The sequence below is a fragment of the Xiphophorus hellerii genome, chromosome 15, assembly GCF_003331165.1.
Source record: "Xiphophorus hellerii strain 12219 chromosome 15, Xiphophorus_hellerii-4.1, whole genome shotgun sequence".
In the NCBI taxonomy this organism is placed as follows: Eukaryota; Metazoa; Chordata; class Actinopteri; order Cyprinodontiformes; family Poeciliidae; genus Xiphophorus; species Xiphophorus hellerii.
This window is the reverse complement of record NC_045686.1, coordinates 9,403,688-9,424,001: the sequence shown is the minus strand read 5'-3', so window position 1 is coordinate 9,424,001 and position 20,314 is coordinate 9,403,688. Positions and strand designations below refer to the sequence as shown.

General features: G+C 39.3%; 1 protein-coding gene across 1 annotated transcript in view; it reads left to right on the top strand.

The window, feature by feature from the left end:
- Nucleotides 1–3,723: 3,723 nt before the first annotated feature.
- Nucleotides 3,724–20,314, top strand: part of fut8b (fucosyltransferase 8b (alpha (1,6) fucosyltransferase)) — a 112,226-nt gene continuing 95,635 nt past the window's right edge. The window contains exon 1 of the mRNA XM_032585495.1: nt 3,724–3,919. The gene's annotated coding sequence lies outside the window, so the exon portion shown is untranslated. The remainder of the gene's footprint in view (nt 3,920–20,314) is intronic.

The window sequence follows — 20,314 nt, the reverse complement described above, 5'->3', positions numbered from 1 at the left end:
TTCAGGAGATTTATCGACTTGTTAGCTATACAAGTTTCTGATTTACTGTCTTTTAACTGAAATTATACTTATTTTAGCATTTGCATATGTTTCTACTCCGTTTTAATTGTTCTATGAAGTGTTTGCTTCATCCCTTGTTAACCAGCTCAATATTTTTTTTAAAAGATTTTCATCTCTTCTTGATTCATTTACCTTTGAGCTGTCATTTTTGCATGTTCACTTGATCATTTTGTCAACATTTCAGTTCCTTTTCTGAGTGTCTCTGTTTCAGTTTTTCATTTGTTTTGATGTTTGCAGCCGTTTTGCATGTATTTGCTGCAGTTTTGCATCATGCGCCATCTCCCTGCTGTCCTTTTGTGTTTAAGAGTACTTCCCTCTGCATTTGCACTGGGGTTTGTATCTATTTGTATTCATTTAGCATCTCCCTTTAGTCAGTTCTGTCTAGATTTGCATATTTATTTTGTGTGTAAGAGTTTGCAGTCCATTTGAGTTTGTTCAGTATCTCATTTTAATTGCTTTGCACATTTTCTGCTATTTAAATTTTTCTTGTGGTTGTGTGCTTCACTTTGTGCCATTTTGTAGCTCTGTGTAATTGTTTTGCATCTCTTTAGAGTTGCTCCATGAAGCTATGTGAAAATTTAATAGAGTTGCCAACAAGGAATACCAATTATTTTTTAAACAGTGTCTAAACCAGAGCTCAGGAGTCAGGAAATGAACTCAATCTAACAGGTTGTTCCTCAGAATTGTGAAGTAAATGTTTGTGTATTAGTTTATTCAACGCAGTTTAAAATCGTTTATTTCATTTTAGGAAAATTCAGTATTTTTAAACCTTAAATTAAATCAAGTGAATAGCTCAGTTTGGAAAAAAATTGTAAACTCACCAACAATCCTCAAATTAGCCATTTAAAACATATATTTACATATTTATATGTAAATTAATCTTAATGTATTCACCAGTATTTCAAATATGCTTCATTTTATTTTTATTACATTTAGTCATACTATTCAATTCTCTGTATAATATAAAATTTCTTTGTTTAGTGTAAATTCTTCTCATATTCCAAACTTGGATTTTCCATGCATGATATAAAAGTGGATTTCAAGTTTGTCTTAGATTCCTAATCTGCAAACTGTAATCTAAAAAGATGAGGCTGAGACCGAGCACACCTCTTGGGAAGTAATAGGCAATATCGATATAAATGAGGAATGATCACTTTGCATTACACTGCATGGCTCCAGAGGAGAAGGGAGTGACTCCAGCTGGCATCATCTCCTTCTCTATGTGAGCCCGAGTGAATGCAGTACAACAACCTGACACTGGTGTGCGCACTGCAGCTTCCATTCCAACCCACTCACACCAGAATCCGCAGCAGCCAAAATCAAGCCAACCTGCATCAGCCACACGCATGCAGGAAATTAATTTGCTACGCCTTCAAAATAAATCACCTATTCTATTCTATTCTATTCTATTCTATTCTATTCTATTCTATTCTATTCTATTCTATTCTATTCTATTCTATTCTATTCCCAAGCCTCTGGTGGGAGGTGGAGGCACTTTGAAAACAAGAATAAAGGTGAGTTCTGCATATGGAGACTGAGGAACTGATGGGAGAAATTTGTGCTTCATTTTTATTTATGTTTGCGGGTTTCCTTGCAAATCTGCAAACGGCAGATTTTCACTCACAGTCAAAACAATTAGTAAAATCAGAGAGGGCAGAGCCAGAAATTAGCAAAGATTATTGGGGCAGAAGCCAGAGCAAGTGAGTTTTTTGGGGTCAGAAAAAGAGAATTGCTCTTTTTATTAAATATATGTTTTTCTAAACACCACATTTTCTAAGTTTTCAAAGTACAAACCCATCAATCATTTTGAAAAATAAAGGCCAGAAATCCTTTAAGATGTGAACTTAAACACATTATGAAATGACTAAATAACATCAACTAAATATAACTATTAATTTACTCTTGGCCCATGCTTAGCCTTGTCTCCTTCCTGTAAAAAGCCATTGAAGACAACCCTTTACTATAACTTCTGTCTTTTGTATTCTATAGATGAATCTACTGGATTAGCATTAGTCTCTTTAACCATGTTTCTCAAAACATTGTCCACTAACCACTAACAGCTGTATCTGCTACTAATTACGTGTATCGTATTTTTCTTTAACAAAGAAAAGTGACTGCTGTATCCTTTTAACAGTTGGTCATGGTGCATGCTGACTCACTATTCATTTACTGTGAAAGGCCTAATCCATTTAAAAAGTAGAGGTTTAGGTTTATGTAAAACTGACTTTTTTGAGCTTTATATCATGTCATCATGAAATTACACTATGTGCTTGGAAAGTATGACACCATCCTTTTAACAAAACTACAAAAGTCTGAAGATTCGCTATTGTATGAGCATAACTACTGTGTTTGTTGGTTACTTTCTATGCAACCTCTGTTACACTATGTGATTGCGAAATTGCCTCAAGCTATTTCTGGATTTATTAATGCAGCCAAGGTGCCTGTGTGTGCATTTTCTACCAACACTAAGCATCACATTGCAGGCCCTTTGTTCCCATTTAGTGGTAAGAGTTTGAATGACATCCAGTTGTGATTTTGCATTATTCATCTGTATTTGAAATACTGTGGTGATTAACCATTCAGAAACTTAGTCAATTTCAAACTCCTGGTCTGCCTCAGAAACAATAAAATTCATGAATCAGGGAAATTTATTTAATTGCTTTTCTTTTCTGCACTCTGCATTTATTGCAGTAAATTAGACCTACCCCTAGGCTATACTTCCTTAATTTAAAAGTTGCTATCTGTACATGATTAAGCATGTGGTTCACCTCAAAAAGTCATCTGATTACAAATGTGAAGTTTGAGATTTAGATCTTGTGTTAGTGTGGGAAGTTCGCTCACTTCTGCTGGCTTGTTTCTTTGCCTCAGACTGGGTCTAATTCTATTTGTCCTGTAGTGTAATTTGGATTGAACCGCACTTTATCTTACTGGATCTGAATTTCATAATACGGTATTATTATATATAATAATAATATATTTTAATATATATATATATACGATATACAGTACAGACCAAAAGTTTGGACACACCTTTTAATTCAATGAGTTTCCTTTATTTTCATGACTATTGACATTTTAGATTCACACTGAAGGCATCAAAACTATGAATAACACATGTGGAAATATGCACTAAACAAAAAAGTGTAAAACAACTGAAAATACCCCTTATATTCTAGTTTCTTCAAAGTAGCAACCTTTTGTTGTGATTACTGCTTTGCACACACTCTGCATTTTCTTGATGAGCTTCAAGAGGTAGTCACCTGAACTGGTTTTCACTTCATAGGTGTGCCCTGTCAGGTTAATAAGTGGGATTTTTTGCCTTATAAATAGTCATGAAAATAAAGAAAACCCATTGAATTAGAAGGTGTGTCCAAACTTTTGGTCTGTACTGTATATATAATATATCGTATTTTTTATAATAGGATATTATGAAATGATCTCAAATTTGGACAGAATTGTGTTCCATATTTCTGGAGATAAATCGACGCTTTTTGTAAAGATTATATGTCTTTAATTTGGCGCGATGTAAATAAACTGACTTGATAACTTCACAAGCAAAGCCCCGGCAAAAATGCTGCTCAAAAATGAAATTACAAAGACTTTTATTTTTGAAATTCTTCACCGGATGTTGTGTTTTCCCTCCTCCCCGCTCTGTGTTGACACCGGCCATTCAGTAGATCCCCACCGAGCAGACTGGACTGCCGTATTCAGAGACCCAAGCTCCTCCAGTTCCTGTTTCCGCTGCAGCCTTTCTGCTCAGTTTTCTGGAGCAACAAGACTCGCAGCAGACCCAGCCTCCAGCAGCCCCGCCGCCGTCCCTCCGGTCGGATGCCTCTGGAAGCTGGCGCGTCAGATAAAGGTAGGAAGCGAACTATCGCTTTCATTTTGAACGCAAACGCTGTAAAAGGAGGCAGCGCTTCGGCTTACATTTCCCGGCCTGTTGACTGCGTCGCGGCTGATGAGATCAGGGTAGCCAAATAGCGGTCACGGCAGAGAGCAATCCCTGTTACCGTTATCTGAGCGCCGCTGCTCGGATGTGTTTGTGCGTCTTCTGTTGGGGATGTGAGGATGCTAGCCGGTGCTCCGTGCCATGCTTTGTTTATTAGTGAGCAAAGCAAGCAGGACCGGTGTTGTTACCTTGGTTTCAGTTGTGAGACCGTACATTCAGTGTGGTGGATGAGTTAATCATTTATTTGACAGCTTTTCTTTCAGGCACAGTTAGAGCTTAAGAAGGCACTTAGCTTAAGTATAAGTATTGTTTGTGATGGTGTGGCGTCTGCATGAGATAATACCGTAAAAGAAAGAAAGAAGAGTGAAACACATGTGACCCACAACCTGGAAAGAAACCCGCATGACACAATTAGTTGTGCATCCACTTGTGTCGTCTTGTTTTGTTGTGAGTGCAGCTGCCAGTTTGGTCAGCATCATCGCATGGCTGCTGCGGCCAGGATGAGAAATGTGCAGGGTGATAATCACCACAGCCTGCCAGGCAGGAGTTTGCTTTCAGTATCTTGAGGTGTGGTTTAATAAGGCCTCTGATACGGTGATTAAACGAAACGGTCTGGCATTACACCAGGATAGTGACAGGGTGACTTCTGTTTCACACAACTTTACAAAGCTGTTATGATTACAGAGGCCGGAAGACGTCATGCAGAAACAATGATGTGCTAAACGTGGATGGTGTGAAATGACTTGGTGTAAATGTGCAGCTCTTTGGAAACTGCACGCATCCAATACATTGCATGTAAATATTCGTGACCCGTTCACTTTTCCATGATTTATTGTTACCACCACAAACTGCACTGCGTTTTATTGGATTTTTATGTAATAGATCAAGCAAGTTATAGGGTCTTCCCCAGCCTTGCAGCTCCAGAGGAAGATTTCTTTTGTTGTTGTTTCAGTCATATTGGATGTAGAGAATCTGTGAACTAATTGTCAAGTCTTGCCGCAGATTCTCAATTAGATCAAAATCTGGACTTTGACTATGCCATTTTAACACATTATATAATCTAAACCTATTTTGACTTCAGTTTTCTGGTTTTTGTCCTGTTGGACGGTTTCACTCTGCCCCATTCACAAGCTTCTTTACAGCCTCTGACGTAAGTTATTAATGAACTGTCCTGTGTTTAGTTGCATCCATCATGCCATCAACTCTGACCATATTCCCTGCTCACATTGGGGGGGGGAGGAATCCACCACATGACACTGCCACTACCAAGTTTCACCACAGACATGCCGTTTTTAGAGTTGACAGCACATATTTGCTGTCATTTCTGGCTTGTGACTTCATTTTGACAGCCCATATTTGTGGAGTGCACCACTAATAGTTGTCCTGCCAACAAGACGTAGAAAAAGTCCAGTATTATTTGTTATCTCTGCTGTTTATTTTATAAGACTCTTTTCATCTTCCTCACATGACAGCAAACTGTTTTGACAATAAGTGCCGTAATAATTCCAGACTCCCAATCCATTTGCACCAACATTCCTACTAGAATTGCAGCTGTTGATAAGGCGGAAGGAAACTCAACTCCTATGGACAACTAATTCATCATTAATGTTATCTTATAAAGCCTGCCTTGGTTACTGGCAGAGCAGATTGATTGAGTTAGTTGCCCTAATCCATTCATGAATAAGTAAACAGCCGTATATGTTGCGGCGACAGCACTTTGTGCCATAGTTGGAAGCGGTGATGGCGGGGGGGACGCGAGTCTTGTACTCCGGCGGCAGCGACCAGGCCTGCCTCAGATAGATGTCTGCCTAAATTTAAACTGCTTTCAACTGTCAGTGGCCAATTATTTTACGTAAAGCAAAAGTGACTCACTGTTCGGCTGCAATTTGCTTTGATCAGGGCTGTCGTGCCATTTTTTATTTATTTTTTATTTTTTTTGCACTGAACTTAGGTATTCATATCTGCCAAGTGCAAATAATTACATTGGAGTAGTTAATTCAAGGCTGTGCAATTTTTGATGATTAAATCAAATAATAGCAAGGGCAGTCAGAATGATTCTTAATATTTTCAAGAAAGGCTTTGAAGCTTTTTAAAAAATTTTTTAGTAGAAACCAGCATTGACTTTTCAAACAAATGACTTCAGCACGCTGGCACCTTTCCTGTCATGTTTACACCTAGTCACATGCATATGTAATGCATTTTGAGAAGTAGGCTCTGTTTGCTGTATTTCATTCTCTCTCTTTCTGCCCCATTTATGGCCCCACGTCTAATACCTCACACCACTGTCTGTCTTCATTTTTTGACTAATGACTTCATTAAACACATTAGTGTTGCTCTGCCAAAGCCGTTAGGCGCGCTGCACTGAGCAAAAATTGGCGGTGACTCCTGTGATAATTTAACCTGTATATAAAATGTTGGCATTTGTCACATGGTGAGGAGCCTTTCTGTGTTTGTTTGGCTTTTTCCTTTTGTGCAGCAACTCACTGCCAAGTGGAGTTTTATTTAAAATAGCACTCGGATTTGTTTTTCATTTCAGTTCTGTCTGCAGCAGCAGCCCCGTCACCTGCACAGCTAGCGCCCATGTTTGCATGAAAAGCCATTCTAATTTCAAGCATCACAGTGTTTTGGCTCAGTGTACAGTGTGTGTATAATGCTTGATATTGGCTTCAGTATGCTGTGTATACATCCTCTTCCCTTCTTTCGTTGTTCCAGATATATCCTGGGTTTTTCCCCTCCAAAGACATCAGTAGGTTGATGATGGGGATGGGGTTTTGGGGGGAGCCTGAATGAAGCAGGATTTATTTCTAAGAAATATTTTGAGGTGGAGTGCCTCATACTTTGAGCATAAACAACAGGAAAGTAAAAACTCTATGCAAGACCTTAAAATCCTTGTATCAAATTGTGTTGACAGAGCGACCAAAGGAAGCATGTTCATAGCGAAGCATTGTTTTGTTGGAATTGTTCATCTCAGTGCAGGGAACCTCAGTTTTAGGCTAAGATGCCTGTGTTAAATGTGGGGAATAAATATCTATGTGTTATGTGAAGAAAACAACGTTTGTTTGCAACTGGTTGATATTTTGTGCAATATTTGCCTTTCATGTTGGCTTTATTTTTTCTCTGCCATCTTTTGAAACCAATTACTAATCTAATAATGCGTACAATGGCAATAATAACAATTGAACATGTCAGTATTTTCCACAATAAATGTATTTTTAATGGGGCTATTGACACAAAATTCACTATCTGAGTTACATAAACGTACAAAGAATCAAAAACAAAACAGTCAATAAATTAGGTTTTGTGTAATAAGGTGGAATGGCACAGAAAATAAATACTGAAAATGCTTTGTGAAATGTTTTCAATTCTAAGGAGAAAAGCCTTTGTTGGTATTGACAGTTTATATTGTTAAGCTGGTTAAGAATGTCCCAACTACATTTATCTTTTTGCTATATGAAACCACTTTAGTACCATATGCTAGAAAGCAACCCCACACCAAAATATTCCCAGTTCCTAACTTCACAGTTGATATGCTGGTTTTCATGTTTCTCTTACAAACATGGTGTGTGCATTTTCATTTAAAGAGTCCAGTTTTAATCCTATGTCCTAAGACGATACTCTCCCAGTGTTATATTGGTTTGTTCAAATGTTCTGCAGGAAACTTTAAACAAGCTTCAAAGTGCCCATCACTTAGGTCTGAGTGTGCACAGTTAAAAAAAGTCACCCCACGGTTCCCAACTTAGCCAGTTTATTGATAGCAAATTTTTTAGACCAAATAAAAAATCTGTATTGGGCAAAATTGGAATCGGCAGGTCAGGCTTTTTAAAGATTGGTCAGATAGGTGCACTCTATTGCGAGTGTCATTAGAGGTTTCTATGTATGTATCAATTACTTGGGCTTTTAACCACTCTTAGTGTTAACTTCATGTCAATAAACCTGTTGAAAATATATAATACAAATTTTTTTGACATGATCAGTACTTGTTTTTCTCCCAGTTCTGTGGTGAAGACTTTTAAGAGCACATCATCTATATCGTATGCATGTAGGCACTGAATTTCTTTTATATATTTTCAGAATGTGGCTAAAGACCAAAATCTGTAGGAGAAAGCTGTTCCTCCATCAGTCTTCCCTCGCTGTCATCCTTTGCGGAGGGCCATTATTATCTGTATTGTAAGACAGAGTGTCTGTCTGGTGATTGTGTGAGCCAATCACAGGGTGAGTGTGAGACAGGTTTCCATGGAGAATGGTGGCGAGGACCGGCCTGAGAGGCTGCTGAAGCTCAGCTTGAACAAGCTAGACTGATCCAGGCTGATAGCATTCTCCAGCAGGTGAAAGAGTAAGGCCCCAGAAGCCTCTTGCTGTTTATCTTCCTGTCTCACTGAGGAGTTTGGAATAGTTCAGTTTGAAAAGAACAATAGTAGCTCTACTCAACAGCTTTGTGGCATTAGGTTGGATTTTGTTTCTGTACAATGGATTTATATAACATAGAGCTATCTTTTGTTGGTTATCAAAGATGTTACGATGTTAGATTTGGGTCATAGTTTAGCTTAGAATGTGGCCTGCCTTTGTTTCAGTTGTTACCAGAGCAAGGGCTTGACCTGAACGCTACCTCAGACGGTCTGCTACCCTGGCTCTGTTTGGCCCTGCAGGGAGTTTGCTCAGCAGGAGAGAAAAAAACCCCCAAGATAACATTAGAAAAGATGTGTATTTCTGTCCTCACATTAGGCAGACTTATGTCTGTTTGGTTTTGCTATATCTTGGGCAGTTATTGCTACAGCAGCCATGCCTGGGAAGTGAGTCTTCTTGGCTCATTGGGGCTGTCCAGAAATGGGCATCCTGTACTTCCATTCCCCTTTTTTTCTTGGTATAGGTAAGAAGCACATAACTTTGTAGTTCCTTGACCTCCTGTGGTTTTGCATAAATTTCTCCCTCCTCCTGAATTAATCCTTGCAAGTATTCATACCCCTTCCATTTTTTTCACATTGTGTCATGCTGCAACCATTAACTTCATGGAGATTTTATGGGATTGAGCAAGGATTAGCAGCTCCAGTCTCAGTGAGGTACTGTCCTTTTATCTTTGGATACCACTTGCTTCCTGAACTACGCAAGTTATAATGGCCAGGTCTTTAAAAACTTTCTGTCATGCCAAGGAGGTAATTTAGCCTTTTGAGTTAGGTGTGTCAGAGTAGACATGCATCCAAATGTTGCAGGACAGTGGCGAGCTTTTGGCCAGTGTTCGGCTCTCTTCACTCACACTATAAAATCCAGTGCAACTAATTGGCATCTGTGTGTAATGGAGTCCCACTAAAAATACAGCTGTTCTGTTAGGGCTTTAGAGTTTTGTTGGAGCACATTAGGGAAAAAAAAGGCCCAGTTTGAAAAAGGACTGTGGTTAAGTTATTAAATAATATCCCAAGGTCTGGACTTCTCCAAAGCACATTTTAATCCGTCATCCGGAAATAGAAAGAACCCCGCTGTGAAACACTGTGGTGGCTACATCATGCTGTGTGGATGCCTTTCTTCAGCAGGGACAGGGACACTTCTCAGAGTTCACAGGAAGATTGATTGAGCTACATACTGGCCAATCCTGGTAGAAACCCTTCAAGAGGCTCTGGAAGTATTTTAAACTGCAGAAAGGTTGACCTTCTGGCATATTAATGACCCTAAACCTACAGCTAAACCCACAATTGTATAATTTAGAATGATGTATTTTCATATCTTAGAATTGCCATCTCAGTTTTTAGAACTATAGCTGAGAATCATTGCAAAGATTTGAAAACCTATGTTCCCGAATGCTCTGATTCAATTTGACTGAGCTAGAGCCATTTTGCAAAAAAAGTTCATAAATTTCTACATAGCCAAATATTTTTAGCTACAAAAGCAATGAAAAACTGTTGATACAGGGAGGCTGAATACACATGGATGATATATTATTCAGATTATTTGTAAAAAGAAAAAACACAACAACAATCACTCTCATTATTGTGTTAATCTGTCATTTCATAAATGCTACTTGCTACATTAAAACTTTTTTTGTGTGTAGTTCTGTGAGTGTGATCAAGTACATCAGAACAAATGAAGGTTTCCAGCTCTTTTTCTTCCTTAACAGCTGAATTCAAATGGGTATGACACACAGTGGGAACTTTTAGCTCATCAGAAGTTGCTCAGGGATTCACAGTGGGACACAAACACCCCCCACCACCCTCACCCCCCATCTTCCCTCAAAACCTCCCACATCCTCGCAGATTCCCCTGGTGCTCAGTACCCTTGGCCCATCAAAGTGCCTTTTAGCTGCTGTGAGTCCACGGCTGAGGACGGGATCAGAGCGAGCACGGAGGGCTGGAGGGATTCAGAGACGCTGTGAAAAATTCTCAGCTGCCGGAGAAGATACTGTGCTTTCTGGGTTTTAGAAAGTGGCACCACACAGCGCCTTACCTAAAGCTGGATCTGAGTTCGCTTTGGTCTTCAAGACCTCTTCCTCTGAACTGGAATGTGTTGAGCGCACAACCCACTCTGATAGCATCAAAGGATACGCAGGACAAAGGTTTTGGAGTTTGGAAAAAGCAGATAGAGGAGGAGATTGAGATGGCTGCCTTGCTTCAGGCACAAACACTCAGATCATTTCTAGAACACAACAGAACAGCTGAAGAACCAGACGCTGGACATTAGGATCACAATGACAATAGCCCCAACTGGAACTCAGAGTCCCCAGGCCCACAGCGACATGCAGAAAGGCAGAAAAGAGCACGACTATGAGCTCATGTGACAGAACTGGTGCAGTTCCCACACTTGGGTAGAAAAGGTTGTGTGACAGGCCTGCCTCTGCATGGGGCAAAATTTGGGATTATTCTGCTTTCAGTGCCGAGTCGGAGTTTCCCAGCAGCCACTCCATCGCCACACACATACACACACGCGCACGCCCTCATACGCACACACACGCTGAATGTCCTCCATTTAGCCAGGAATATCTGATTTAGTGCTAACCAGTATCGAGTGCCCTTTGTGTGACCTCTTCACGTGTCCACAGAGGGTTCATCCCCAGGCCCTGGAAAGTGGGCACTGGAATGTGATGAAAGGTGGGCATTACCTTGCTCACAGGCGGGGAGCTAGAAGTTTCACTCCTGCTAGTCCTCCTTCCTGGAGGGCTTGTTTGCATTAGTAAGGCAACATTGTGATTGCTGTTGAACTATTGATCTTGAAGGGGTCAATTAATCTCTCTGACCTGCACTGAGAGGTCATGAAGCAAGGTTACTTGCTTTGTAAAGCTGGAAGCGATCCAGTGTTACTTAACACCTAACCTCTCCCTCCCTCCCATATGTCTTTGCCAAGTTCACAAGAGGTAAGGTGATTAATGTGGATGGTTTGCTGCTCTATATCTCTCAATAAGTTCATTGTAAGTGCATGTGGCATTTGCAGTGTGTGCTGCTGATGGTGTGGCGGCGTGCGGCTGTTGGCTGAAACGGTTTGCGAGGGATCGGAGAGGATTGGCCTGATTGGATTTCAGCCGCAGGAGTCCTGTCACCTGGCACAGCATGGTGCTCTGGAAGTCGGCGGGGCGGTAATCAGACAGCAGTCAAACTGTGAAGAAACCGCAAAATCGGCAGTCAGGCACTGATGGCACACTTACTCACAATGGGAAAAAATGCCAACAAATACTCGGTATAACTCAAGGGGGTTGTGTGTAAGATGAACAGTAAAAGTTCACAATCTGAAGAAAGGAAGGTTTCTATTTTCAAGGACTTGAATCATAAGAGAAAGTAGAAGGTGGAAAAATATCGGTGTTGGAGTGATTTGCTTGTTCTGTTGTTTACTTGCTGAATAAATGAGCTTTGGAAATAAGTTGCTTTTTTATAAAAGATATACATCCATCCGTCCGTCCACCTGTTGAGTAGTCCACCCATCATGTCTTTCCGTCTGTCCATCCATGCATTTGCCTGTACTACCAGCCAGCCCGGAGTTTTTGCAGGTTTTCCATATTTAAAGGCTGATCACCATAGAAACTGATTTTGACAAAGACGTACATAGAAGTATTAAACTATTTTGTCGCCTTTAAAAACTCAAATGCAGCCTTTTTTGTCTGGATTCCAGGAATATCCGCCATGCTTACCGTCTTTTTCTTTTACTGGTCGAATTAAGATGCTAATGCTTCTGTTTGCTTTTCTTTTTATAGCGCTTGTTAAAAAGCACTCTGGGAAATATAGGAAATCACTAACTCAAGCCAAATATGATGAAAAACACAAACAACAAAATTGTAAATATACCAATGAAAGCTGAAATGCATTGTTTGGTACATATTGTGCTTTTCAAAACATTGCGGATGTATCTGAGGACACGGCATGCTTTAGTTGTTTTATTTTTTTTATATCGCTGCACAATGGAGTGAGGGGGATTTAATTGGGGTCATCAGCAAAAGATTCAGCTGATAATGCAGAGAAGGAAGAGGAGTGGAATTTTAAGTAGTCGCCTGTTAAAGGTACATGGATTTGTTATAGCCATAAGAGACTGAATGTAATCCTTGATCCTAACATCTCAGGCCTTTTGTTGTAAATTCAAATAGACCAGAAATGATTTCCGTTATCCTTGAAACGTTTTTTTTTTCTTTTTCTTTTAGCATAGTGAGCAGCATGGCCTTCTTATTGGAAAAAAAATTATGAAAAGTGGATTTTATGTTCATATTTTATACAAATCATTCTCTGCTAGGTTTCTTTACAGCTGATTTAAAATTCAGAAACTTTCCTCAACTTTCACAGTTTATTTCCTGGTAGTCAGGAGGAACACGAACAGACTTTCATGATGATCCGACAGTAAAAAAAAAAAAAAAAGAAAACGACCATTTTGTCACTATTAATGTGACTCAGCGCAGGTGATATATTCACTTGTTTTATCGCTTTCTATCAGTTTGAGTTCATTACCCTTGGCCACTGCATGCTATTTTTACAATCATTCTGCAACCCAAGGACAACCGACATGTGAAGGAGCAGCTGCGATTCCCATAGTGAGCAAGCTTTACTTCAGGCTTTCATGCGGTTGGCTCAGCAAAATACTAAAGCGCGGAGCAACTAGATCTACAAAGCAGGGAGAAAGCATCACATCAGCATGTTTTGACAGTTATTGTAATTGCAGTGCATTTAAAGAAAGGATTTATTGTTATATTAACCTAATAGATGTATCTTGAAACATTTCCAGGAGCGTTCCGCTCCTAGAATACGGTTGTAATATCTCTTATTAGACCTCACTGTGATGTTCAATTTATGATCGCTTAATGGTATTCCTGGGTATTAGGGAGCTCTGTTGGCCAGGAAAGTCTCATTTCCAATGCTTTGGTTATTGATTGAATTATAAAATGAATTTATAATGCTTATGTTGCAGCCAGTGCAATATATATGCTCTTCTTTTATTTTATGCTGCATTGTCAATAAAAATCCTCTCCTTGTGCCAGTGCAGATGGAAGTTATTTATTGGTTGCAGGGGCAGTCAGTCTAAGCAATGCGCGTGTTTTATGAAAAGCAACATGCATTACTCTCGAGACAAAGCAGGCAACACAGAATGACAGCGGTTTTTCATGTACAAGAAACAATTGAATTTTCTGTTCCACATCACCCCTAAAATAAATATTTGCAGAAGTGAAAAAATGGGCTGCTTCCATTATCAGATGCTATGTTGAAAGTAAATTGAGATGTACAATTAGTATTGTTACTTTCTGTTGATATCTGATTCATCTTTTCATGTGTAATCCCTCTGTTTTTAATATTTTGCATAGCTGCAGCTTCCCAGTTAATGATTAAGATTTAAATTGTGTTGTCTGTAAATTTGCTCTTCATACCAGTGCTTCAACGTTGATCATTCCTCTACAATATATAATCTCCTTCTACATTAAGCTTCTTATTTATTATAATACAAGATTATATGCTCTCTGGTGTCTCTGAAACTTCAGTCAGTTATGGAGCACATTTTTTACTAGCATTTGTAGATTAGCATTGGCACAGTTTGATACTTTGTAGAATGGAAAAAGAATCTAGTTCTTATTTTCCCTTTTGGTCAATTGTTTTCCCTGTTTACTTTTTATATCGTGGTTTTATGTTTCAAATTGTTTTGGATTCTTAAAATTAGAATTCTGTGTGGTATTTAATTAATTCTACATTGAGCAGGGATTTGTTAAAATCGTGTTAGATTTCTGAAACCTTTCCTTACATGTTTGAAAACATAAGCATTAGGATCATTATAGATTTTGAAAACAATAAAAAAAACCTGAAATATGTGGACAAATTAGATTGTTGACTAGATTATTGTACCCTGACTACAGTTTCATCAGAAAACAGTTTGTGATTTATTAATAAGCTAGATGTACAAAAAAACAACAAACAGGCTTTTCCTGATCAATATCAATTCTTGTTTCAATTTTCCAGATCTTATAAAAAACAGTGTGCATTTTTTCATATATTTTGATAGATGTAACAACTTTTGAATTAACAGTAAAAATTGAATTGCTAAATTATTCCTATTTATGCACCAAAGCCTTTATCTTATTTTCAGCTGGATAAAGTGCCCCAAAGTACTTGTTGTTGCTTAACACCATTACAGACAGTCATTTTCTACATGCAGTATTCGGTAGAATATTATAGTTCAAGTGTCTTCCATTCACACTCCACAAGTCACTCATACATTTTCCTAGTTGGGTGAACTATAACCCCCTTAAAGCCCACACCATATGTAAATTTTCAGTTGTTGAGATGCTGGAGCTCATGGAGAGAAAGGCAGGGACATTGTGTATTGGTTAAGAAAGAACTGTATCAGGAAATTGTGTGTGAGCTGTAATCAATACAGTGGACCTCTGGTGTTTGTGAGAGTTGGGGACTACAACTGCTCACCAATCCCTGAAATCTGCAAATACTTGACAAATAATTAAAATGTTTATAACTACCTATTTTAACAGTTCAAACACCAGATATACCTTAATGTGCATTGATACAGTGGAAACCATCTTGGAGGTTTTCCTTATCTCTACCTTTGGAGATGCAGCCAATTGGCACCAAGGAAAATGAGTGGTCCTGGGTTGGAGGCTTTGCAACCACCAGCCAATAGCATATCAAGTAGTATTTAATCTGGGTATTTCAGCTTCCCAATTTTCATGTGTTTGAGAATATTTTGGGCATGGGAATAAAAACTGTAAATAGGCAAATATTCCATGAATAAGTTAGTTAAGTTCAACAGAAAAATCCACAAATACTTGACCGTGAAAAAACGGGGATCCACAGTGTCTTCATCAAATCATCAAATTTTTTTTTTAGCCCTGACGATCAGAAGCAATGAAAGAAAATATAGTCCATTCTGATCTTTGGCTGACTCATTAGTGTATATTTGCATGGAACCTTTATTGTATTAGGGCATTCTTAGTTTGTCTGTTGTTGTAAACTCAATTTTTCACCACACTCCAAGTTACATTGCAAGTATACCTAGAAAGAACAAACAAGTGAACAAAAATCCTTGCAAGTTTGTTTTTTTTTTGGTTAGGTTTCCTGTCACTAACTTGCTTTCCCATGTCAGCACTCTTTAAAATAGTGCATTTTGCTGCCTCTGCAGGCTTGTAAATGCCTCTCAGCATTTATAAGAGTGGTATTCACTTATGGCAAGAACCTCAGTAAACCAGCACAAGGCCATATCCATCTGACACTTCTGCCATGTAGCCTCAGAGATTTTGCCCTCTCCTATTGTTCCTCTTTTCATACTTTCATTGCACAATCTGACATTGTCTTATTGCCACTGCCATCGGTGCATGAAGGACTTTGAAAGGCCAGTTTGGCAGACCCTGTCCTCAGTTTTAGCTTTTGTCTTGAAGAGCAATAACAACATGCCAGTCAGATATGAGGCTCCTAATAGGCCTCAATGTGATGACACAGCTGTCCAAGACCCATTATGTTGTTGGAGCTGTAAGACACATTGGAGGAGGGGAGGAAGGAAAGCCACAGCAAGTGCCTGACCGCAGTCCAAAAAACATGATGCAACATCATTCACTCAAGCAGCAGGGAAAGCATGACAGAGGGCCGAGAAAACAGCATGGAGTTAGGCCGAGCCAGTGGGACGGATCCTGTCTGCGTCAGTTGCCCCTGAGCCAGTTTTGACGAGGATTGAGAAGACACTCATGTGATGCCAGACATGCTACCACGTTGGTAATATGCATCTGTAGAACAGCTACGTGACACGCTGGATGAGAAAAACAGAAACATGTCTTTGTGTGGCTGTTTTTTGATCTGACAACAATGCTACAAATTAAAGTCGGCATATCAAGTTAATGTGGAGCTTTAAATACCTTCCAAGAACTCTTTTTTAACTCTGATTTTGGAAGATAATAAAGGATTATTGTTGATGGATTCACTTTTATGGCTGCATTGAAACTTTCCATTTTGAAACAAAGAAAATAAAGCTGGAAAGCTTTCTGAACTGCTTTGCCGTGACATTGCAAGATCAATGAGGCACAATGAAACCCCATATGGCATACTTACTCAGTGTCATTTCACGTTAATACCATGTTATGGAGTTATTTAGATACCGATAGACCTGATCTTCTGAGAACTAATTTTATAGGCATTATTGAACCTAGATCTTGGGAGTAGTCAGGCTTCATGTGTAAACTCAGCCCTCCGTTTAAAAGCCGATCTATCTACTCAAGTGAAATAACAAAACGCCTTTCTCAATCATAGCAGCATCACCCACCTCACTCGCTCTGTTCGTCCTAATTGAGGCACTCTTGAGCCACGTTTATCACTGTGGCAACGTTACCCCACAGATAATCATTGTCTTGTGGATTAACATAACAACAGAGAGGAGGCTTTGCTTTAATTCCACCAACACTGGACCAAGCTCCTTTGTGTCGGCCTGCCTGTCGGGCTTGTCTTAACTGGGATTAGAAGCTCGGGCCCTCATGTTGTGCACATGCCCTCTCCTCAAGAAATTGGCCTAACTTTCCATTGTGCCCTTGGATGGTTCTGATTATTATGAATAGTAAACATGCCTTGGGTAATCAAAACTTGATAAGAAGATTACCTTTTAAGGTGTAGTAGACATATGCCATCAAGCTCTGGTCTGGCATTTAGACATGGACTGTTTACCAATGTCAATGAATGAAAAGGTTTCAAACAATCGGGGTTAAAAAAGAGAATGCCATTCCTACAGACTGAGGTCGTTCTTAATTTTTACAGGACAGAATTTTTGGACAGTCAGAGCAACAGAGAATTGAGCATCCTCTGTTGCTCCTACTAACATTATGGAGCAGTTGAAAAAAATGTTGATCATCTGATAAAATTCATACAATTAGTTTTTTTTATATGTAATATTGTAAAAACTGTGATAATTTTAATCCAGGTTGTCAGATTGTGAAAGTCTCACTCTGGCCCTTGTCTACTACCATTTAACTAGTAACTAAAACTAAAGGGCATTTCTTTTTAGGAAAGAGGCAGAAGTGCCAACCAGCTGAGTTCAAATTGCTTATGATGCTGAAAGAAATTTGTTTTAATGTTAGTCTAAAATTGATCTGCCAAATATTCTTCCTTTTGAAAAAGTGACACATTGAAAGCATTCTTTCTAAAGTAAATCGGCTGAATTTAAATAGCACTTTTTGTGTCATAATGACCACTTAAGGCACTTTACACCAGAAACACATTGGTTCCTTTCCAGGCAAATGAACCAATGTCTTAATATAGCATTGGACACACACAGGGCTGGTGTGAATGCTCTCTTTATTATTTCTGTCATGTTGTTTGTGCAAAGGCAACTGATTCTTTAAAGTTGAAAATTTTATATTAATTATGGCTCAAGTGTAACATAAAACCTGAGTTTACATGGAAGTAGTCTAAATAAGTAACAGAAATTGTGACAAAATGACTTTTACCTAATGGTACTGAACCAGCACACATAAGTGCCCTGGTTGGTGTCATTAGAAATGAGTCACAATTGGCAGCAAGTGGGTGGCTGGTGGCAGCTGAAGGGAATGGAGGCAGGCATGGAACAGGAGTGTGCTGTGCCGTCCTATGCTGATCTTGTCAGAGCAAAGCGGTGCTCCTCTGGGACACTGGGTGTAACCATTTGTGTCCTCCAAGCTGCAGGGGGGTTGAGAACTGAGGCGGGGGAGTGAAGGAGAAAGTAAAGACAAACAGTGGGGAGCAGGGGCAGCCACTGACCTCGAAAGCACACAATATTAAGAAGAAGAATAAAAAGCAGTCTTCCCAGTGCTTCACTAATATGCGTGGTAATTTAAAGACTCTACAGAAAAGAAATGTCAGGGATGTGTGGGTGGGCACATTTCAGAGAGACCGAGAGAGAGAAGGAAAATGATGCATCAACAATCTGCATGGTGGTTTCTTGCGGCGAACCAACTCTGGCTTCTCGAGCAAACAAGTGGCGAAGCATGCAAAAGGAATTTCAGGCCCTCTCAAAAAGATGACCACACGATGGCTGGGGAGCTCCTTTGAGCGATTAGCAGAGCCTTTATGCTCTCACCGCACAGACACAAACCTGTACACACAGTGATCTTTGTTCCATTTATTCAGTGATTGTGGTTCCACGCATCTTCCTGCAGCTGACGTTATCTAAGTACATTATCCATTGCTAGGCTTTTTATCCAGACTGATAAGATGTGTTTAAGGCCAATGTTTAATTTAGTGTAGCATGCACTGTAAGTGCTTGGCAAATCATAGCAACCTGATATTGCCTGAAGCTCTGGATAGCATTTCTGTAGTATTTTGGTTTTCTGTAGTGACTGCTTTGTGAATTCTCTTGAATGTTCTCGTTTTCTGATCGGTTTTTCAGTAATAGAAGATCTAAACAATCAAAACATCTTGTTTTTTGTGTCCGTGCTTCCTTGTGGAGCTGCGCACGAACAGTTGGAGCAGAGGGGTTTGGGGAGGGAGAGTGGTGTGAGGCAGGGACCAGGTGACATCTGTGACCTAGCACAACATCGGTGGATGCTGGACACATGCTCCCTCCTCAAAAGCTGCTGGCACTGTTTCTGCCTCACTGGGCCCATGCCCACACAAACACATCCCCAAACGCACACATATATTTTCTTCAGTTCAAGAGCTGCTTAACACATTTCTGTCTAATTAGTTGAGTTTAGCTAGTTTTGCATTTTCAAACAATTGTTTAGCAAACATGAAGCCCTGCTGAGTGTCAGGATCATCCGCTTACAAATCACAAATCCCTGAAATGTACATTTTCATCAAATCTGATTGGTGAGCTTTTTGCCTACAAATAAAATAAAACTCATCTCACAAATAGGTCCTTTCTAGTGCACATCGGTGCACAAAATGCACTCATATAGGCACCAATGCAATTATACACATTTCCATTGCTTTGCAAAAATTACCATCAGTTCATAGTTTCGTACCTTGTACCACACCCACAAAGTGCATTTAATTACAATTCTTTTGCGGTAGACCAACACAATGCAATATATTGTCGAAAACTGAAAGCAGAAATAAAACATGGTTTTCGAAATGACTTCAAAATGTGCTCATCCAGTGTGTATGCTCACCCTTAGCCTTAAATAAAATCCATGGAACCTAATCACTTAATTTCAGCCTCCACCTGTGTGTAGCATGGGGATTGTCAAGGAACTGAGACCAAAGCTGGGACAACACAAATATTAGCTGTGACCACACATGAAACAATATTAGCTGTGAACCCAACAAGTCTAATCTGGCTTTTATGCGAAGGCAGTTAAAATCTTTTTAATGTTTAAAAGAGGAAGACAAGACAGAAAGAATGCTTACAGTATGCTTTTGAAATTCTAACACTGGAAAGACAAATGATCACTTTTAAATATGGTATTGGCTCCATCATGATATAGAAAGAACATTCTTAAGCATGATAAGGAAGTTGGTAAAAGTAGACAGGAAGATGAATAAAGATTAGAAGAAATGCTGGAGGCTGCAAAAGACTTTATATTACGGTGGGAGTTCACCTTTCAAAATGAGTATGACCTAAAAAGACAGCCATAGTAATAATAGTACAGAAATATTAAAGTACTCACTAATCGGGGCTGGCTAGATATGACCGACTTTCTTTCCATTTTTTTACATGAACAGATATGAAAACCATGTATCATTTTCCTTTCTTTTCACAAACTCATTTGTGTTTGTCCATCACACAGAGAAAATCACAATTAAATGTCATGAAACAAAATGGTGGAAAAGTTGAAGGACTGTTATTACTTTGCCATGCTTGGCTAAGTGCCTGAACTGAAACTTTTTGCAGTTTCACAAAGTGATAATCAGGTAATTAATCATAGTTTCTGAACTATAAACCTATTATATT